The following is a 15000-nucleotide window of genomic DNA, read 5'->3' as shown; positions in this document are numbered from 1 at the left end:
AGGCCAAACTAGACTCCAGCAAAAAGTGTCAAACAGCGCCCTCTGCTGTCAGGCAAGAGCAGAAACCATAAAAAGCTTACAGCACCTGGTATTCCCAGGCGGTCTCCCATCCAAGTACTAACCAGGCCCTCCCCTGCTTAGCTTCCGAGATCAGACGAGATCGGGCGTTTTCAGGGTAGTATGGCCGTAAGCTGCCAGGTCAACTGAAAAGATCCTATTTGAAGGCGACGCAGGCCAAACTAGACTCCAGCAAAAAGTGTCAAACAGCGCCCTCTGCTGTCAGGCAAGAGCAGAAACCATTAAAAGCTTACAGCACCTGGTATTCCCAGGCGGTCTCCCATTCAAGTACTCACCAGGCCCGTCCCTGTTTAGCTTCCGAGATCGGACGAGATCGGGCGTTTTCAGGGTAGTATGGCCGTAAGCTGCCAGGTCAACTGAAAAGATCCTATTTGAAGGCGACGCAGGCCAAACTAGACTCCAGCAAAAAGTGTCAAACAGCGCCCTCTGCTGTCAGGCAAGAGCAGAAACCATTAAAAGCTTACAGCACGTGGTATTCCCAGGCGGTCTCCCATCCAAGTACTAACCAGGCCCGCCCCTTCTTAACTTCCGAGATCGGGCGTTTTCAGGGTAGTATGGCCGTAAGCTGCCAGGTCAACTGAAAAGATCCTATTTGAAGGCGACGCAGGCCAAACTAGACTCCAGCAAAAAGTGTCAAACAGCGCCCTCTGCTGTCAGGCAAGAGCAGAAACCATTAAAAGCTTACAGCACCTGGTATTCCCAGGCGGTCTCCCATTCAAGTACTCACCAGGCCCGTCCCTGTTTAGCTTCCGAGATCGGACGAGATCGGGCGTTTTCAGGGTAGTATGGCCGTAAGCTGCCAGGTCAACTGAAAAGATCCTATTTGAAGGTGACGCAGGCCAAACTAGACTCCAGCAAAAAGTGTCAAACAGCGCCCTCTGCTGTCAGGCAAGAGCAGAAACCATAAAAAGCTTACAGCACCTGGTATTCCCAGGCGGTCTCCCATCAAAGTACTAACCAGGCCCGCCCCTGCTTAGCTTCCGAGATCAGACGAGATCGGGCGTTTTCAGGGTAGTATGGCCGTAAGCTGCCAGGTCAACTGAAAAGATCCTATTTGAAGGCGACGCAGGCCAAACTAGACTCCAGCAAAAAGTGTCAAACAGCGCCCTCTGCTGTCAGGCAAGAGCAGAAACCATAAAAAGCTTACAGCACCTGGTATTCCCAGGCGGTCTCCCATCCAAGTACTAACCAGGCCCGCCCCTGCTTTGCTTCCGAGATCGGACGAGATCAGGCGTTTTCAGGGTAGTATGGCCGTAAGCTGCCAGGTCAACTGAAAAGATCCTGTTTGAAGGCGACGCAGGCCAAACTAGACTCCAGCAAAAAGTGTCAAACAGCGCCCTCTGCTGTCAGGCAAGAGCAGAAACCATTAAAAGCTTACAGCACCTGGTATTCCCAGGCGGTCTCCCATTCAAGTACTCACCAGGCCCGTCCCTGTTTAGCTTCCGAGATCGGACGAGATCGGGCGTTTTCAGGGTAGTATGGCCGTAAGCTGCCAGGTCAACTGAAAAGATCCTATTTGAAGGCGACGCAGGCCAAACTAGACTCCAGCAAAAAGTGTCAAACAGCGCCCTCTGCTGTCATGCAAGAGCAGAAACCATAAAAAAGCTTACAGCACCTGGTATTACCAGGCGGTCTCCCATCCAAGTACTAACCAGGCCCACCCCTGCTTAGCTTCCGAGAGCAGACGAGATCGGGTGTTTTTAGGGTAGTATGGCAGTAAGCTGCCAGGTCAACTGAAAAGATCCTATTTGAAGGCGACGCAGGCCAAACTAGACTCCAGCAAAAAGTGTCAAACAGCGCCCTCTGCTGTCAGGCAAGAGCAGAAACCATTAAAAGCTTACAGCACGTGGTATTCCCAGGCGGTCTCCCATCCAAGTACTAACCAGGCCCGCCCCTTCGTAACTTCCGAGATCGGGCGTTTTCAGGGTAGTATGGCCGTAAGCTGCCAGGTCAACTGAAAAGATCCTATTTGAAGGCGACGCAGGCCAAACTAGACTCCAGCAAAAAGTGTCAAACAGCGCCCTCTGCTGTCAGGCAAGAGCAGAAACCATAAAAGCTTACAGCACCTGGTATTCCCAGGCGGTCTCCCATCCAAGTACTAACCAGGCCCGCCCCTGCTTAGCTTCCGAGATCGGACGAGATCGGGCGTTTTCAGGGTAGTATGGCCGTAAGCTGCCAGGTGAACTGAAAAGATCCTATTTGAAGGCGACGCAGGCCAAACTAGACTCCAGCAAAAAGTGTCAAACAGCGCCCTCTGCTGTCAGGCAAGAGCAGAAACCATAAAAAGCTTACAGCACCTGGTATTCCCAGGCGGTCTCCCATTCAAGTACTAACCAGGCCCGCCCCTGCTTAGCTTCCGAGAGCTGACGAGATCAGGCATTTTCAGGGTAGTATGGCCGTAAGCTGCCAGGTCAACTGAAAAGATCCTATTTGAAGGTGACGCAGGCCAAACTAGACTCCAGCAAAAAGTGTCAAACAGCGCCCTCTGCTGTCAGGCAAGAGCAGAAACCATTAAAAGCTTAGACCACCTGGTATTACCAGGCTGTCTCCCATCCAAGTACTAACCAGGCCCGCCCCTGCTTAGCTTCCGTGATCGGACATTTTCAGGGTAGTATGCCCGGAAGCTGCCAGGTCAACTGAAAAGATCCTATTAGAAGGTGACGCAGGCCAAACTAGACTCCAGCAAAAAGTGTCAAACAGCGCCCTCTGCTGTCAGGCAAGAGCAGAAACCATTAAAAGCGTACAGCACCTGGTATTCCCAGGCGGTCTCCCATTCAAGTACTAACCAGGCCCGTCCCTGCTTAGCTTCCGAGATCGGACTAGATCGGGCGTTTTCAGGGTAGTATGGCCGTAAGCTGCCAGGTCAACTGAAAAGATCCTATTTGAAGGCGACGCAGGCCAAACTAGACTCCAGCAAAAAGTGTCAAACAGCGCCCTCTGCTGTCAGGCAAGAGCAGAAACCATAAAAAGCTTACAGCACCTGGTATTCCCAGGCGGTCTCCCATCCAAGTACTAACCAGGCCCGCCCCTTCTTAACTTCCGAGATCAGGCGTTTTCAGGGTAGTATGGCCGTAAGCTGCCAGGTCAACTGAAAAGATCCTATTTGAAGGCGACGCAGGCCAAACTAGACTCCAGCAAAAAGTGTCAAACAGCGCCCTCTGCTGTCAGGCAAGAGCAGAAACCATAAAAAGCTTACAGCACCTGATATTCCCAGGCGGTCTCCCATCCAAGTACTAACCAGGCCCGCCCCTGCTTCGCTTCCGAGATCGGACGAGATCAGGCGTTTTCAGGGTAGTATGGCCGTAAGCTGCCAGGTCAACTGAAAAGATCCTGTTTGAAGGCGACGCAGGCCAAACTAGACTCCAGCAAAAAGTGTCAAACAGCGCCCTCTGCTGTCAGGCAAGAGCAGAAACCATTAAAAGCTTACAGCACCTGGTATTCCCAGGCGGTCTCCCATTCAAGTACTCACCAGGCCCGTCCCTGTTTAGCTTCCGAGATCGGACGAGATCGGGCGTTTTCAGGGTAGTATGGCCGTAAGCTGCCAGGTCAACTGAAAAGATCCTATTTGAAGGCGACGCAGGCCAAACTAGACTCCAGCAAAAAGTGTCAAACAGCGCCCTCTGCTGTCAGGCAAGAGCAGAAACCATTAAAAGCTTACAGCACGTGGTATTACCAGGCGGTCTCCCATCCAAGTACTAACCAGGCCCGCCCCTGCTTAGCTTCCGAGAGCAGACGAGATCGGGTGTTTTTAGGGTAGTATGGCAGTAAGCTGCCAGGTCAACTGAAAAGATCCTATTTGAAGGCGACGCAGGCCAAACTAGACTCCAGCAAAAAGTGTCAAACAGCGCCCTCTGCTGTCAGGCAAGAGCAGAAACCATTAAAAGCTTACAGCACGTGGTATTCCCAGGCGGTCTCCCATCCAAGTACTAACCAGGCCCGCCCCTTCTTAACTTCCGAGATCAGGCGTTTTCAGGGTAGTATGGCCGTAAGCTGCCAGGTCAACTGAAAAGATCCTATTTGAAGGCGACGCAGGCCAAACTAGACTCCAGCAAAAAGTGTCAAACAGCGCCCTCTGCTGTCAGGCAAGAGCAGAAACCATAAAAAGCTTACAGCACCTGGTATTCCCAGGCGGTCTCCCATCAAAGTACTAACCAGGCCCGCCCCTGCTTAGCTTCCGAGATCAGACGAGATCGGGTGTTTTCAGGGTAGTATGGCCGTAAGCTGCCAGGTCAACTGAAAAGATCCTATTTGAAGGCGACGCAGGCCAAACTAGACTCCAGCAAAAAGTGTCAAACAGCGCCCTCTGCTGTCAGGCAAGATCAGAAACCATTAAATGCTTACAGCACGTGGTATTCCCAGGCGGTCTCCCATCCAAGTACTAACCAGGCCCGCCCCTTCGTAACTTCCGAGATCGGGCGTTTTCAGGGTAGTATGGCCGTAAGCTGCCAGGTCAACTGAAAAGATCCTATTTGAAGGCGACGCAGGCCAAACTAGACTCCAGCAAAAAGTGTCAAACAGCGCCCTCTGCTGTCAGGCAAGAGCAGAAACCATTAAAAGCTTACAGCACCTGGTATTCCCAGGCGGTCTCCCATCCAAGTACTAACCAGGCCCGCCCCTGCTTAGCTTCCGAGATCGGACGAGATCGGGCGTTTTCAGGGTAGTATGGCCGTAAGCTGCCAGGTGAACTGAAAAGATCCTATTTGAAGGCGACGCAGGCCAAACTAGACTCCAGCAAAAAGTGTCAAACAGCGCCCTCTGCTGTCAGGCAAGAGCAGAAACCATAAAAAGCTTACAGCACCTGGTATTCCCAGGCGGTCTCCCATTCAAGTACTAACCAGGCCCGCCCCTGCTTAGCTTCCGAGAGCTGACGAGATCAGGCATTTTCAGGGTAGTATGGCCGTAAGCTGCCAGGTCAACTGAAAAGATCCTATTTGAAGGTGACGCAGGCCAAACTAGACTACAGCAAAAAGTGTCAAACAGCGCCCTCTGCTGTCAGGCAAGAGCAGAAACCATTAAAAGCTTAGACCACCTGGTATTACCAGGCTGTCTCCCATCCAAGTACTAACCAGGCCCGCCCCAGCTTAGCTTCCGAGATCAGACGAGATCGGGCATTTTCAGGGTAGTATGTCCGTAAGCTGCCAGGTCAACTGAAAAGATCCTATTTGAAGGCGACGCAGGCCAAACTGGACTCCAGCAAAAAGTGTCAAACAGCGCCCTCTGCTGTCAGGCAAGAGCAAAAACCATAAAAAGCTTACAGCACCTGTTATTCCCAGGCGGTCTCCCATCCAAGTACTAACCAGGCCCACCCCTGCTTAGCTTCCGTGATCGGACATTTTCAGGGTAGTATGCCCGGAAGCTGCCAGGTCAACTGAAAAGATCCTATTAGAAGGTGACGCAGGCCAAACTAGACTCCAGCAAAAAGTGTCAAACAGCGCCCTCTGCTGTCAGGCAAGAGCAGAAACCATTAAAAGCGTACAGCACCTGGTATTCCCAGGCGGTCTCCCATTCAAGTACTAACCAGGCCCGTCCCTGCTTAGCTTCCGAGATCGGACTAGATCGGGCGTTTTCAGGGTAGTATGGCCGTAAGCTGCCAGGTCAACTGAAAAGATCCTATTTGAAGGCGACGCAGGCCAAACTAGACTCCAGCAAAAAGTGTCAAACAGCGCCCTCTGCTGTCAGGCAAGAGCAGAAACCATAAAAAGCTTACAGCACCTGGTATTCCCAGGCGGTCTCCCATCCAAGTACTAACCAGGCCCGCCCCTTCTTAACTTCCGAGATCAGGCGTTTTCAGGGTAGTATGGCCGTAAGCTGCCAGGTCAACTGAAAAGATCCTGTTTGAAGGCGACGCAGGCCAAACTAGACTCCAGCAAAAAGTGTCAAACAGCGCCCTCTGCTGTCAGGCAAGAGCAGAAACCATAAAAAGCTTACAGCACCTGATATTCCCAGGCGGTCTCCCATCCAAGTACTAACCAGGCCCGCCCCTGCTTCGCTTCCGAGATCGGACGAGATCAGGCGTTTTCAGGGTAGTATGGCCGTAAGCTGCCAGGTCAACTGAAAAGATCCTATTTGAAGGCGACGCAGGCCAAACTGGACTCCAGCAAAAAGTGTCAAACAGCGTCCTCTGCTGTCAGGCAAGAGCAGAAACCATAAAAAGCTTACAGCACTTGGTATTCCCAGGCGGTCTCCCATCCAAGTACTAACCAGGTCCGCCCCTGCTTAGCTTCCGAGACCAGACAAGATCGGGCGTTTTCAGGGTAGTATGGCCGTAAGCTGACAGGTCAACTGAAAAGATCCTATTTGAAGGCGACGCAGGCCAAACTAGACTCCAGCACAAAGTCTCAAACAGCGCCCTCTGCTGTCAGGCAAGAGCAGAAACCATAAAAAGCTTACAGCACCTGGTATTCCCAGGCGGTCTCCCATCCAAGTACTAACCAGGCCCGCCCCTGCATTGCTTCCGAGATCGCACATTTTCAGGGTAGTATGGCCGTAAGCTGCCAGGTCAACTGAAAAGATCCTATTTGAAGGTGACGCAGGCCAAACTAGACTCCAGCAAAAAGTGTCAAACAGCGCCCTCTGCTGTCAGGCAAGAGCAGAAACCATAAAAAGCTTACAGCACCTGGTATTCCCAGGCGGTCTCCCATCCAAGTACTAACCAGGCCCGCCCCTGCTTCGCTTCCGAGATCAGACGTGATCAGGCGTTTTCAGGGTAGTATGGCCATAAGCTACCAGATCAACTGAAAAGATCCTATTTGAAGGCGACGCAGGCCAAACTAGACTCCACCAAAAAGTGTCAAACAGCGCCCTCTGCTGTCAGGCAAGAGCAGAAACCATAAAAAGCATACAGCACCTGGTATTCCCAGGCGGTCTCCCATCCAAGTACTAACCAGGCCCGCCCCTGCTTAGCTTCCGAGATCAGACGAGATCGGGTGTTTTCAGGGTAGTATGGCCGTAAGCTGCCAGGTCAACTGAAAAGATCCTATTTGAAGGCGACGCAGGCCAAACTAGACTCCAGCAAAAAGTGTCAAACAGCGCCCTCTGCTGTCAGGCAAGATCAGAAACCATTAAATGCTTACAGCACGTGGTATTCCCAGGCGGTCTCCCATCCAAGTACTAACCAGGCCCGCCCCTTCGTAACTTCCGAGATCGGGCGTTTTCAGGGTAGTATGGCCGTAAGCTGCCAGGTCAACTGAAAAGATCCTATTTGAAGGCGACGCAGGCCAAACTAGACTCCAGCAAAAAGTGTCAAACAGCGCCCTCTGCTGTCAGGCAAGAGCAGAAACCATAAAAAGCTTACAGCACCTGATATTCCCAGGCGGTCTCCCATCCAAGTACTAACCAGGCCCGCCCCTGCTTCGCTTCCGAGATCGGACGAGATCAGGTGTTTTCAGGGTAGTATGGCCGTAAGCTGCCAGGTCAACTGAAAAGATCCTGTTTGAAGGCGACGCAGGCCAAACTAGACTCCAGCAAAAAGTGTCAAACAGCGCCCTCTGCTGTCAGGCAAGAGCAGAAACCATTAAAAGCTTACAGCACCTGGTATTCCCAGGCGGTCTCCCATTCAAGTACTCACCAGGCCCGTCCCTGTTTAGCTTCCGAGATCGGACGAGATCGGGCGTTTTCAGGGTAGTATGGCCGTAAGCTGCCAGGTCAACTGAAAAGATCCTATTTGAAGGCGACGCAGGCCAAACTAGACTCCAGCAAAAAGTGTCAAACAGCGCCCTCTGCTGTCAGGCAAGAGCAGAAACCATTAAAAGCTTACAGCACGTGGTATTACCAGGCGGTCTCCCATCCAAGTACTAACCAGGCCCGCCCCTGCTTAGCTTCCGAGAGCAGACGAGATCGGGTGTTTTTAGGGTAGTATGGCAGTAAGCTGCCAGGTCAACTGAAAAGATCCTATTTGAAGGCGACGCAGGCCAAACTAGACTCCAGCAAAAAGTGTCAAACAGCGCCCTCTGCTGTCAGGCAAGAGCAGAAACCATTAAAAGCTTACAGCACGTGGTATTCCCAGGCGGTCTCCCATCCAAGTACTAACCAGGCCCGCCCCTTCTTAACTTCCGAGATCAGGCGTTTTCAGGGTAGTATGGCCGTAAGCTGCCAGGTCAACTGAAAAGATCCTATTTGAAGGCGACGCAGGCCAAACTAGACTCCAGCAAAAAGTGTCAAACAGCGCCCTCTGCTGTCAGGCAAGAGCAGAAACCATAAAAAGCTTACAGCACCTGGTATTCCCAGGCGGTCTCCCATCAAAGTACTAACCAGGCCCGCCCCTGCTTAGCTTCCGAGATCAGACGAGATCGGGTGTTTTCAGGGTAGTATGGCCGTAAGCTGCCAGGTCAACTGAAAAGATCCTATTTGAAGGCGACGCAGGCCAAACTAGACTCCAGCAAAAAGTGTCAAACAGCGCCCTCTGCTGTCAGGCAAGATCAGAAACCATTAAATGCTTACAGCACGTGGTATTCCCAGGCGGTCTCCCATCCAAGTACTAAGCAGGCCCGCCCCTTCGTAACTTCCGAGATCGGGCGTTTTCAGGGTAGTATGGCCGTAAGCTGCCAGGTCAACTGAAAAGATCCTATTTGAAGGCGACGCAGGCCAAACTAGACTCCAGCAAAAAGTGTCAAACAGCGCCCTCTGCTGTCAGGCAAGAGCAGAAACCATTAAAAGCTTACAGCACCTGGTATTCCCAGGCGGTCTCCCATCCAAGTACTAACCAGGCCCGCCCCTGCTTAGCTTCCGAGATCGGACGAGATCGGGCGTTTTCAGGGTAGTATGGCCGTAAGCTGCCAGGTGAACTGAAAAGATCCTATTTGAAGGCGACGCAGGCCAAACTAGACTCCAGCAAAAAGTGTCAAACAGCGCCCTCTGCTGTCAGGCAAGAGCAGAAACCATAAAAAGCTTACAGCACCTGGTATTCCCAGGCGGTCTCCCATTCAAGTACTAACCAGGCCCGCCCCTGCTTAGCTTCCGAGAGCTGACGAGATCAGGCATTTTCAGGGTAGTATGGCCGTAAGCTGCCAGGTCAACTGAAAAGATCCTATTTGAAGGTGACGCAGGCCAAACTAGACTCCAGCAAAAAGTGTCAAACAGCGCCCTCTGCTGTCAGGCAAGAGCAGAAACCATTAAAAGCTTAGACCACCTGGTATTACCAGGCTGTCTCCCATCCAAGTACTAACCAGGCCCGCCCCAGCTTAGCTTCCGAGATCAGACGAGATCGGGCATTTTCAGGGTAGTATGTCCGTAAGCTGCCAGGTCAACTGAAAAGATCCTATTTGAAGGCGACGCAGGCCAAACTGGACTCCAGCAAAAAGTGTCAAACAGCGCCCTCTGCTGTCAGGCAAGAGCAAAAACCATAAAAAGCTTACAGCACCTGTTATTCCCAGGCGGTCTCCCATCCAAGTACTAACCAGGCCCGCCCCTGCTTAGCTTCCGTGATCGGACATTTTCAGGGTAGTATGCCCGGAAGCTGCCAGGTCAACTGAAAAGATCCTATTAGAAGGTGACGCAGGCCAAACTAGACTCCAGCAAAAAGTGTCAAACAGCGCCCTCTGCTGTCAGGCAAGAGCAGAAACCATTAAAAGCGTACAGCACCTGGTATTCCCAGGCGGTCTCCCATTCAAGTACTAACCAGGCCCGTCCCTGCTTAGCTTCCGAGATCGGACTAGATCGGGCGTTTTCAGGGTAGTATGGCCGTAAGCTGCCAGGTCAACTGAAAAGATCCTATTTGAAGGCGACGCAGGCCAAACTAGACTCCAGCAAAAAGTGTCAAACAGCGCCCTCTGCTGTCAGGCAAGAGCAGAAACCATAAAAAGCTTACAGCACCTGGTATTCCCAGGCGGTCTCCCATCCAAGTACTAACCAGGCCCGCCCCTTCTTAACTTCCGAGATCAGGCGTTTTCAGGGTAGTATGGCCGTAAGCTGCCAGGTCAACTGAAAAGATCCTATTTGAAGGCGACGCAGGCCAAACTAGACTCCAGCAAAAAGTGTCAAACAGCGCCCTCTGCTGTCAGGCAAGAGCAGAAACCATAAAAAGCTTACAGCACCTGATATTCCCAGGCGGTCTCCCATCCAAGTACTAACCAGGCCCGCCCCTGCTTCGCTTCCGAGATCGGACGAGATCAGGCGTTTTCAGGGTAGTATGGCCGTAAGCTGCCAGGTCAACTGAAAAGATCCTATTTGAAGGCGACGCAGGCCAAACTAGACTCCAGCAAAAAGTGTCAAACAGCGTCCTCTGCTGTCAGGCAAGAGCAGAAACCATAAAAAGCTTACAGCACTTGGTATTCCCAGGCGGTCTCCCATCCAAGTACTAACCAGGTCCGCCCCTGCTTAGCTTCCGAGACCAGACAAGATCGGGCGTTTTCAGGGTAGTATGGCCGTAAGCTGACAGGTCAACTGAAAAGATCCTATTTGAAGGCGACGCAGGCCAAACTAGACTCCAGCACAAAGTCTCAAACAGCGCCCTCTGCTGTCAGGCAAGAGCAGAAACCATAAAAAGCTTACAGCACCTGGTATTCCCAGGCGGTCTCCCATCCAAGTACTAACCAGGCCCGCCCCTGCTTCGCTTCCGAGATCAGACGTGATCAGGCGTTTTCAGGGTAGTATGGCCATAAGCTACCAGATCAACTGAAAAGATCCTATTTGAAGGCGACGCAGGCCAAACTAGACTCCACCAAAAAGTGTCAAACAGCGCCCTCTGCTGTCAGGCAAGAGCAGAAACCATAAAAAGCTTACAGCACCTGGTATTCCCAGGCGGTCTCCCATCCAAGTACTAACCAGGCCCACCGCTGCATTTCTTCCGAGATCTGACGAGATCAGGCGTTTTCAGGGTAGTATGGCCGTAAGCTGCCAGGTCAACTGAAAACATCCTATTTGAAGGCGACGCAGGCCAAACTAGACTCCAGCAAAAAAGTATCAAACAGCGCCCTCTGCTGTGAGGCAAGAGCAGAAACCATTAAAAGCTTACAGCACCTGGTATTCCCAGGCGGTCTCCCATTCAAGTAGTAACCATGCCCGCCCCTGCTTTGCTTCCGAGATCGGACATTTTCAGGGTAGTATGGCCGTAAGCTGCCAGGTGAACTGAAAAGATCCTATTTGAAGGTGACGCAGGCCAAACTAGACTCCAGCAAAAAAGTATCAAACAGCGCCCTCTGCTGTGAGGCAAGAGCAGAAACCATTAAAAGCTTACAGCACCTGGTATTCCCAGGCGGTCTCCCATTCAAGTAGTAACCATGCCCGCCCCTGCTTAGCTTCCGAGATCGGACGAGATCGGGCGTTTTCAGGGTAGTATGGCCGTAAGCTGCCAGGTCAACTGAAAAGATCCTATTTGAAGGCGACGCAGGCCAAACTAGACTCCAGCAAAAAGTGTCAAACAGCGCCCTCTGCTGTCAGGCAAGAGCAGAAACCATAAAAAGCTTACAGCACCTGGTATTCCCAGGCGGTCTCCCATTCAAGTACTAACCAGGCCCGCCCCTGCTTAGCTTCCGAGAGCTGACGAGATCAGGCATTTTCAGGGTAGTATGGCCGTAAGCTGCCAGGTCAACTGAAAAGATCCTATTTGAAGGCGACGCAGGCCAAACTAGACTCCAGCAAAAAGTGTCAAACAGCGCCCTCTGCTGTCAGGCAAGAGCAGAAACCATAAAAAGCTTACAGCACCTGGTATTCCCAGGCGGTCTCCCATCCAAGTACTAACCAGGCCCGCCCCTGCATTGCTTCCGAGATCGGACATTTTCAGGGTAGTATGGCCGTAAGCTGCCAGGTCAACTGAAAAGATCCTATTTGAAGGCGACGCAGGCCAAACTAGACTCCAGCAAAGAGTGTCAAACAGCGCCCTCTGCTGTCAGGCAAGATCAGAAACCATTAAAAGCTTACAGCACGTGGTATTCCCAGGCGGTCTCCCATCCAAGTACTAACCAGGCCCGCCCCTTCGTAACTTCCGAGATCGGGCGTTTTCAGGGTAGTATGGCCGTAAGCTGCCAGGTCAACTGAAAAGATCCTATTTGAAGGCGACGCAGGCCAAACTAGACTCCAGCAAAAAGTGTCAAACAGCGCCCTCTGCTGTCAAGCAAGAGCAGAAACCATAAAAAGCTTTCAGCACCTGGTATTTCCAGGCTGTCTCCCATCCAAGTACTAACCAGGCCCGCCCCTTCTTAACTTCCGAGATCGGGCGTTTTCAGGGTAGTATGGCCGTAAGCTGCCAGGTCAACTGAAAAGATCCTATTTGAAGGCGACGCAGGCCAAACTAGACTCCAGCAAAAAGTGTCAAACAGCGCCCTCTGCTGTCAGGCAAGAGCAGAAACCATTAAAAGCTTACAGCACCTGGTATTCCCAGGCGGTCTCCCATCCAAGTACTAACCAGGCCCGCCCCTGCTTAGCTTCCGAGAGCTGACGAGATCAGGCATTTTCAGGGTAGTATGGCCGTAAGCTGCCAGGTCAACTGAAAAGATCCTATTTGAAGGTGACGCAGGCCAAACTAGACTCCAGCAAAAAGTGTCAAACAGCGCCCTCTGCTGTCAGGCAAGAGCAGAAACCATTAAAAGCTTAGACCACCTGGTATTACCAGGCTGTCTCCCATCCAAGTACTAACCAGGCCCGCCCCAGCTTAGCTTCCGAGATCAGACGAGATCGGGCATTTTCAGGGTAGTATGGCCGTAAGCTGCCAGGTGAACTGAAAAGATCCGATTTGAAGGCGACGCAAGCCAAACTAGACTCCAGCAAAAAGTGTCAAAGAGCGCCCTCTGCTGTCAGGCAAGAGCAGAAACCATAAAAAGCTTACAGCACTTCTATTCCCAGGCGGTCTCCCATTCAAGTACTAACCAGGCCCGCCCCTGCTTAGCTTCCGAGGGCTGACGAGATCAGGCATTTTCAGGGTAGTATGGCCGTAAGCTGCCAGGTCAACTGATAAGATCCTATTTGAAGGCGACGCAGGCCAAACTAGACTCCAGCAAAAAGTGTCAAACAGCGCCCTCTGCTGTCAGGCAAGAGCAGAAACCATTAAAAGCTTACAGCACCTGGTATTCCCAGGCGGTCTCCCATTCAAGTACTAACCAGGCCCGTCCCTGTTTAGCTTCCGAGATCGGACGAGATCGGGCGTTTTCAGGGTAGTATGGCCGCAAGCTGCCAGGTCAACTGAAAAGATCCTATTTGAAGGCGACGCAGGCCAAACTAGACTCAAGCAAAAAGTGTCAAACAGCGCCCTCTGCTGTCAGGCAAGAGCAAAAACCATAAAAAGCTTACAGCACCTGGTATTCCCAGGCGGCCTCCCATCCAAGTACTAACCAGGCCCGCCCCTGCTTAACTTCCGAGATCGGGCGTTTTCAGGGTAGTATGGCCGTAAGCTGCCAGGTCAACTGAAAAGATCCCATTTGAAGGCGACGCAGGCCAAACTAGACTCCAGCAAAAAGTGTCAATCAGCGCCCTCTGCTGTCAATCAAGAGCAGAAACCATAAAATGCTTACAGCACCTGGTATTCCCAGGCGGTCTCCCATCCAAGTACTAACCAGGCCCGCCCCTGCTTAGCTTCCGAGATCGGACGAGATCAGGCGTTTTCAGGGTAGTATGGCCGTAAGCTGCCAGGTCAACTGAAAAGATCCTATTTGAAGGCGACGCAGGCCAAACTAGACTCCAGCAAAAAGTGTCAAACAGCGCCCTCTGCTGTCAAGCAAGAGCAGAAACCATAAAAAGCTTTCAGCACCTGGTATTTCCAGGCTGTCTCCCATCCAAGTACTAACCAGGCCCGCCCCTTCTTAACTTCCGAGATCGGGCGTTTTCAGGGTAGTATGGCCGTAAGCTGCCAGGTCAACTGAAAAGATCCTATTTGAAGGCGACGCAGGCCAAACTAGACTCCAGCAAAAAGTGTCAAACAGCGCCCTCTGCTGTCAGGCAAGAGCAGAAACCATTAAAAGCTTACAGCACCTGGTATTCCCAGGCGGTCTCCCATCCAAGTACTAACCAGGCCCGCCCCTGCTTAGCTTCCGAGAGCTGACGAGATCAGGCATTTTCAGGGTAGTATGGCCGTAAGCTGCCAGGTCAACTGAAAAGATCCCATTTGAAGGCGACGCAGGCCAAACTAGACTCCAGCAAAAAGTGTCAATCAGCGCCCTCTGCTGTCAATCAAGAGCAGAAACCATAAAATGCTTACAGCACCTGGTATTCCCAGGCGGTCTCCCATCCAAGTACTAACCAGGCCCGCCCCTGCTTAGCTTCCGAGATCGGACGAGATCAGGCATTTTCAGCGTAGTATGGCCGTAAGCTGCCAGGTCAACTGATAAGATCCTATTTGAAGGCGACGCAGGCCAAACTAGACTCCAGCAAAAAGTGTCAAACAGCGCCCTCTGCTGTCAGGCAAGAGCAGAAACCATTAAAAGCTTACAGCACCTTGTATTCCCAGGCGGTCCCCCATTCAAGTACTAACCAGGCCCGTCCCTGTTTAGCTTCCGAGATCGGACGAGATCGGGCGTTTTCAGGGTAGTATGGCCGTAAGCTGCCAGGTCAACTGAAAAGATCCTATTTGAAGGCGACGCAGGCCAAACTAGACTCCAGCAAAAAGTGTCAAACAGCGCCCTCTGCTGTCAGGCAAGAGCAGAAACCATAAAAAGCTTACAGCACCTGGTATTCCCAGGCGGTCTTCCATCCAAGTACTAACCAGGCCCGCCCCTTCTTAACTTCCGAGATCGGGCGTTTTCAGGGTAGTATGGCCGTAAGCTGCCAGGTCAACTGAAAAGATCCTATTTGAAGGTGACGCAGGCCAAACTAGACTCCAGCAAAAAGTGTCAAACAGCGCCCTCTGCTGTCAGGCAAGAGCAGAAACCATAAAAAGCTTACAGCACCTGGTATTCCCAGGCGGTCTCCCATCAAAGTACTAACCAGGCCCCCCCCTGCTTAGCTTCCGAGATCAGACGAGATCGGGCGTTTTCAGGGTAGTGTGGCCGTAAGCTG

General features: G+C 52.0%; 39 non-coding genes and 26 pseudogenes across 39 annotated transcripts; all 65 read right to left on the bottom strand.

Moving 5' to 3' along the window:
* Window positions 1–73: 73 nt before the first annotated feature.
* On the bottom strand, window positions 74–192 carry LOC144897108 (5S ribosomal RNA). The gene has a single exon (XR_013626678.1). It is a non-coding gene; the product is annotated as a 5S ribosomal RNA (ribosomal RNA).
* Window positions 193–304: 112 nt separating this feature from the next.
* LOC144897157 (5S ribosomal RNA) lies at window positions 305–423 on the bottom strand. Its single transcript, XR_013626727.1, has one exon. It is a non-coding gene; the product is annotated as a 5S ribosomal RNA (ribosomal RNA).
* A 112-nt stretch (window positions 424–535) lies between these two features.
* On the bottom strand, window positions 536–644 carry LOC144896371 (5S ribosomal RNA; annotated as a pseudogene).
* Window positions 645–756: 112 nt separating this feature from the next.
* Window positions 757–875, bottom strand: LOC144897156 (5S ribosomal RNA). Its single transcript, XR_013626726.1, has one exon. It is a non-coding gene; the product is annotated as a 5S ribosomal RNA (ribosomal RNA).
* A 112-nt stretch (window positions 876–987) lies between these two features.
* Window positions 988–1106, bottom strand: LOC144895823 (5S ribosomal RNA). Its single transcript, XR_013626331.1, has one exon. It is a non-coding gene; the product is annotated as a 5S ribosomal RNA (ribosomal RNA).
* Window positions 1107–1218: 112 nt separating this feature from the next.
* On the bottom strand, window positions 1219–1337 carry LOC144897143 (5S ribosomal RNA). Its single transcript, XR_013626713.1, has one exon. It is a non-coding gene; the product is annotated as a 5S ribosomal RNA (ribosomal RNA).
* A 112-nt stretch (window positions 1338–1449) lies between these two features.
* On the bottom strand, window positions 1450–1568 carry LOC144897155 (5S ribosomal RNA). The gene has a single exon (XR_013626725.1). It is a non-coding gene; the product is annotated as a 5S ribosomal RNA (ribosomal RNA).
* A 113-nt stretch (window positions 1569–1681) lies between these two features.
* On the bottom strand, window positions 1682–1800 carry LOC144895784 (5S ribosomal RNA). Its single transcript, XR_013626292.1, has one exon. It is a non-coding gene; the product is annotated as a 5S ribosomal RNA (ribosomal RNA).
* Window positions 1801–1912: 112 nt separating this feature from the next.
* On the bottom strand, window positions 1913–2021 carry LOC144896634 (5S ribosomal RNA; annotated as a pseudogene).
* Window positions 2022–2132: 111 nt separating this feature from the next.
* LOC144896526 (5S ribosomal RNA) lies at window positions 2133–2251 on the bottom strand. The gene has a single exon (XR_013626454.1). It is a non-coding gene; the product is annotated as a 5S ribosomal RNA (ribosomal RNA).
* A 112-nt stretch (window positions 2252–2363) lies between these two features.
* On the bottom strand, window positions 2364–2482 carry LOC144895572 (5S ribosomal RNA). Its single transcript, XR_013626075.1, has one exon. It is a non-coding gene; the product is annotated as a 5S ribosomal RNA (ribosomal RNA).
* A 333-nt stretch (window positions 2483–2815) lies between these two features.
* On the bottom strand, window positions 2816–2934 carry LOC144895438 (5S ribosomal RNA). Its single transcript, XR_013625939.1, has one exon. It is a non-coding gene; the product is annotated as a 5S ribosomal RNA (ribosomal RNA).
* Window positions 2935–3046: 112 nt separating this feature from the next.
* On the bottom strand, window positions 3047–3155 carry LOC144896064 (5S ribosomal RNA; annotated as a pseudogene).
* A 112-nt stretch (window positions 3156–3267) lies between these two features.
* On the bottom strand, window positions 3268–3386 carry LOC144897248 (5S ribosomal RNA). The gene has a single exon (XR_013626818.1). It is a non-coding gene; the product is annotated as a 5S ribosomal RNA (ribosomal RNA).
* A 112-nt stretch (window positions 3387–3498) lies between these two features.
* Window positions 3499–3617, bottom strand: LOC144897154 (5S ribosomal RNA). Its single transcript, XR_013626724.1, has one exon. It is a non-coding gene; the product is annotated as a 5S ribosomal RNA (ribosomal RNA).
* Window positions 3618–3729: 112 nt separating this feature from the next.
* Window positions 3730–3848, bottom strand: LOC144896030 (5S ribosomal RNA; annotated as a pseudogene).
* A 112-nt stretch (window positions 3849–3960) lies between these two features.
* Window positions 3961–4069, bottom strand: LOC144896480 (5S ribosomal RNA; annotated as a pseudogene).
* Window positions 4070–4181: 112 nt separating this feature from the next.
* Window positions 4182–4300, bottom strand: LOC144895870 (5S ribosomal RNA). Its single transcript, XR_013626378.1, has one exon. It is a non-coding gene; the product is annotated as a 5S ribosomal RNA (ribosomal RNA).
* Window positions 4301–4412: 112 nt separating this feature from the next.
* Window positions 4413–4521, bottom strand: LOC144896654 (5S ribosomal RNA; annotated as a pseudogene).
* Window positions 4522–4633: 112 nt separating this feature from the next.
* On the bottom strand, window positions 4634–4752 carry LOC144896415 (5S ribosomal RNA). The gene has a single exon (XR_013626443.1). It is a non-coding gene; the product is annotated as a 5S ribosomal RNA (ribosomal RNA).
* A 112-nt stretch (window positions 4753–4864) lies between these two features.
* LOC144895571 (5S ribosomal RNA) lies at window positions 4865–4983 on the bottom strand. The gene has a single exon (XR_013626074.1). It is a non-coding gene; the product is annotated as a 5S ribosomal RNA (ribosomal RNA).
* Window positions 4984–5095: 112 nt separating this feature from the next.
* LOC144896708 (5S ribosomal RNA) lies at window positions 5096–5214 on the bottom strand (annotated as a pseudogene).
* Window positions 5215–5326: 112 nt separating this feature from the next.
* On the bottom strand, window positions 5327–5435 carry LOC144896884 (5S ribosomal RNA; annotated as a pseudogene).
* A 112-nt stretch (window positions 5436–5547) lies between these two features.
* On the bottom strand, window positions 5548–5666 carry LOC144895437 (5S ribosomal RNA). Its single transcript, XR_013625938.1, has one exon. It is a non-coding gene; the product is annotated as a 5S ribosomal RNA (ribosomal RNA).
* Window positions 5667–5778: 112 nt separating this feature from the next.
* LOC144896063 (5S ribosomal RNA) lies at window positions 5779–5887 on the bottom strand (annotated as a pseudogene).
* Window positions 5888–5999: 112 nt separating this feature from the next.
* On the bottom strand, window positions 6000–6118 carry LOC144897247 (5S ribosomal RNA). Its single transcript, XR_013626817.1, has one exon. It is a non-coding gene; the product is annotated as a 5S ribosomal RNA (ribosomal RNA).
* A 112-nt stretch (window positions 6119–6230) lies between these two features.
* Window positions 6231–6349, bottom strand: LOC144895786 (5S ribosomal RNA). Its single transcript, XR_013626294.1, has one exon. It is a non-coding gene; the product is annotated as a 5S ribosomal RNA (ribosomal RNA).
* A 112-nt stretch (window positions 6350–6461) lies between these two features.
* On the bottom strand, window positions 6462–6570 carry LOC144896763 (5S ribosomal RNA; annotated as a pseudogene).
* A 112-nt stretch (window positions 6571–6682) lies between these two features.
* Window positions 6683–6801, bottom strand: LOC144895340 (5S ribosomal RNA). Its single transcript, XR_013625837.1, has one exon. It is a non-coding gene; the product is annotated as a 5S ribosomal RNA (ribosomal RNA).
* A 112-nt stretch (window positions 6802–6913) lies between these two features.
* On the bottom strand, window positions 6914–7032 carry LOC144895970 (5S ribosomal RNA). Its single transcript, XR_013626397.1, has one exon. It is a non-coding gene; the product is annotated as a 5S ribosomal RNA (ribosomal RNA).
* Window positions 7033–7144: 112 nt separating this feature from the next.
* Window positions 7145–7253, bottom strand: LOC144896653 (5S ribosomal RNA; annotated as a pseudogene).
* Window positions 7254–7365: 112 nt separating this feature from the next.
* On the bottom strand, window positions 7366–7484 carry LOC144897098 (5S ribosomal RNA). The gene has a single exon (XR_013626668.1). It is a non-coding gene; the product is annotated as a 5S ribosomal RNA (ribosomal RNA).
* Window positions 7485–7596: 112 nt separating this feature from the next.
* On the bottom strand, window positions 7597–7715 carry LOC144897153 (5S ribosomal RNA). Its single transcript, XR_013626723.1, has one exon. It is a non-coding gene; the product is annotated as a 5S ribosomal RNA (ribosomal RNA).
* A 112-nt stretch (window positions 7716–7827) lies between these two features.
* Window positions 7828–7946, bottom strand: LOC144896029 (5S ribosomal RNA; annotated as a pseudogene).
* Window positions 7947–8058: 112 nt separating this feature from the next.
* On the bottom strand, window positions 8059–8167 carry LOC144896479 (5S ribosomal RNA; annotated as a pseudogene).
* A 112-nt stretch (window positions 8168–8279) lies between these two features.
* LOC144895763 (5S ribosomal RNA) lies at window positions 8280–8398 on the bottom strand. Its single transcript, XR_013626271.1, has one exon. It is a non-coding gene; the product is annotated as a 5S ribosomal RNA (ribosomal RNA).
* A 112-nt stretch (window positions 8399–8510) lies between these two features.
* Window positions 8511–8619, bottom strand: LOC144896816 (5S ribosomal RNA; annotated as a pseudogene).
* Window positions 8620–8731: 112 nt separating this feature from the next.
* LOC144896304 (5S ribosomal RNA) lies at window positions 8732–8850 on the bottom strand. Its single transcript, XR_013626430.1, has one exon. It is a non-coding gene; the product is annotated as a 5S ribosomal RNA (ribosomal RNA).
* Window positions 8851–8962: 112 nt separating this feature from the next.
* LOC144895570 (5S ribosomal RNA) lies at window positions 8963–9081 on the bottom strand. Its single transcript, XR_013626073.1, has one exon. It is a non-coding gene; the product is annotated as a 5S ribosomal RNA (ribosomal RNA).
* Window positions 9082–9193: 112 nt separating this feature from the next.
* LOC144896707 (5S ribosomal RNA) lies at window positions 9194–9312 on the bottom strand (annotated as a pseudogene).
* A 112-nt stretch (window positions 9313–9424) lies between these two features.
* Window positions 9425–9533, bottom strand: LOC144896896 (5S ribosomal RNA; annotated as a pseudogene).
* Window positions 9534–9645: 112 nt separating this feature from the next.
* Window positions 9646–9764, bottom strand: LOC144895435 (5S ribosomal RNA). The gene has a single exon (XR_013625936.1). It is a non-coding gene; the product is annotated as a 5S ribosomal RNA (ribosomal RNA).
* A 112-nt stretch (window positions 9765–9876) lies between these two features.
* On the bottom strand, window positions 9877–9985 carry LOC144896062 (5S ribosomal RNA; annotated as a pseudogene).
* Window positions 9986–10097: 112 nt separating this feature from the next.
* On the bottom strand, window positions 10098–10216 carry LOC144897246 (5S ribosomal RNA). Its single transcript, XR_013626816.1, has one exon. It is a non-coding gene; the product is annotated as a 5S ribosomal RNA (ribosomal RNA).
* Window positions 10217–10328: 112 nt separating this feature from the next.
* LOC144895785 (5S ribosomal RNA) lies at window positions 10329–10447 on the bottom strand. The gene has a single exon (XR_013626293.1). It is a non-coding gene; the product is annotated as a 5S ribosomal RNA (ribosomal RNA).
* Window positions 10448–10559: 112 nt separating this feature from the next.
* On the bottom strand, window positions 10560–10678 carry LOC144895339 (5S ribosomal RNA). The gene has a single exon (XR_013625836.1). It is a non-coding gene; the product is annotated as a 5S ribosomal RNA (ribosomal RNA).
* A 112-nt stretch (window positions 10679–10790) lies between these two features.
* LOC144895819 (5S ribosomal RNA) lies at window positions 10791–10909 on the bottom strand. Its single transcript, XR_013626327.1, has one exon. It is a non-coding gene; the product is annotated as a 5S ribosomal RNA (ribosomal RNA).
* Window positions 10910–11022: 113 nt separating this feature from the next.
* Window positions 11023–11131, bottom strand: LOC144896832 (5S ribosomal RNA; annotated as a pseudogene).
* Window positions 11132–11244: 113 nt separating this feature from the next.
* On the bottom strand, window positions 11245–11363 carry LOC144895598 (5S ribosomal RNA). The gene has a single exon (XR_013626102.1). It is a non-coding gene; the product is annotated as a 5S ribosomal RNA (ribosomal RNA).
* Window positions 11364–11475: 112 nt separating this feature from the next.
* On the bottom strand, window positions 11476–11594 carry LOC144895569 (5S ribosomal RNA). The gene has a single exon (XR_013626072.1). It is a non-coding gene; the product is annotated as a 5S ribosomal RNA (ribosomal RNA).
* A 112-nt stretch (window positions 11595–11706) lies between these two features.
* Window positions 11707–11815, bottom strand: LOC144896601 (5S ribosomal RNA; annotated as a pseudogene).
* Window positions 11816–11927: 112 nt separating this feature from the next.
* Window positions 11928–12036, bottom strand: LOC144896633 (5S ribosomal RNA; annotated as a pseudogene).
* Window positions 12037–12148: 112 nt separating this feature from the next.
* Window positions 12149–12257, bottom strand: LOC144896799 (5S ribosomal RNA; annotated as a pseudogene).
* Window positions 12258–12369: 112 nt separating this feature from the next.
* Window positions 12370–12488, bottom strand: LOC144895412 (5S ribosomal RNA). Its single transcript, XR_013625911.1, has one exon. It is a non-coding gene; the product is annotated as a 5S ribosomal RNA (ribosomal RNA).
* A 112-nt stretch (window positions 12489–12600) lies between these two features.
* LOC144896547 (5S ribosomal RNA) lies at window positions 12601–12719 on the bottom strand (annotated as a pseudogene).
* A 112-nt stretch (window positions 12720–12831) lies between these two features.
* Window positions 12832–12949, bottom strand: LOC144896381 (5S ribosomal RNA; annotated as a pseudogene).
* Window positions 12950–13061: 112 nt separating this feature from the next.
* Window positions 13062–13180, bottom strand: LOC144897073 (5S ribosomal RNA). Its single transcript, XR_013626643.1, has one exon. It is a non-coding gene; the product is annotated as a 5S ribosomal RNA (ribosomal RNA).
* A 112-nt stretch (window positions 13181–13292) lies between these two features.
* Window positions 13293–13401, bottom strand: LOC144895919 (5S ribosomal RNA; annotated as a pseudogene).
* A 112-nt stretch (window positions 13402–13513) lies between these two features.
* Window positions 13514–13632, bottom strand: LOC144896629 (5S ribosomal RNA). The gene has a single exon (XR_013626464.1). It is a non-coding gene; the product is annotated as a 5S ribosomal RNA (ribosomal RNA).
* Window positions 13633–13744: 112 nt separating this feature from the next.
* Window positions 13745–13853, bottom strand: LOC144896798 (5S ribosomal RNA; annotated as a pseudogene).
* A 112-nt stretch (window positions 13854–13965) lies between these two features.
* LOC144895411 (5S ribosomal RNA) lies at window positions 13966–14084 on the bottom strand. The gene has a single exon (XR_013625910.1). It is a non-coding gene; the product is annotated as a 5S ribosomal RNA (ribosomal RNA).
* Window positions 14085–14196: 112 nt separating this feature from the next.
* LOC144895423 (5S ribosomal RNA) lies at window positions 14197–14315 on the bottom strand. Its single transcript, XR_013625924.1, has one exon. It is a non-coding gene; the product is annotated as a 5S ribosomal RNA (ribosomal RNA).
* A 112-nt stretch (window positions 14316–14427) lies between these two features.
* On the bottom strand, window positions 14428–14546 carry LOC144895405 (5S ribosomal RNA). The gene has a single exon (XR_013625904.1). It is a non-coding gene; the product is annotated as a 5S ribosomal RNA (ribosomal RNA).
* A 112-nt stretch (window positions 14547–14658) lies between these two features.
* Window positions 14659–14767, bottom strand: LOC144896093 (5S ribosomal RNA; annotated as a pseudogene).
* Window positions 14768–14879: 112 nt separating this feature from the next.
* LOC144897137 (5S ribosomal RNA) lies at window positions 14880–14998 on the bottom strand. The gene has a single exon (XR_013626707.1). It is a non-coding gene; the product is annotated as a 5S ribosomal RNA (ribosomal RNA).
* Between the last annotated feature and the right edge of the window lie 2 nt (window positions 14999–15000).

Source organism: Doryrhamphus excisus, unplaced genomic scaffold (genome assembly GCF_037039965.1).
Source record: "Doryrhamphus excisus strain RoL-2023G ecotype Guam unplaced genomic scaffold, RoL_Dexc_Guam_v1.1 HiC_scaffold_24, whole genome shotgun sequence".
In the NCBI taxonomy this organism is placed as follows: Eukaryota; Metazoa; Chordata; class Actinopteri; order Syngnathiformes; family Syngnathidae; genus Doryrhamphus; species Doryrhamphus excisus.
The sequence above is the reverse complement of the archived record's forward strand: the minus strand, read 5'-3'. Positions and strand labels throughout refer to the sequence as shown.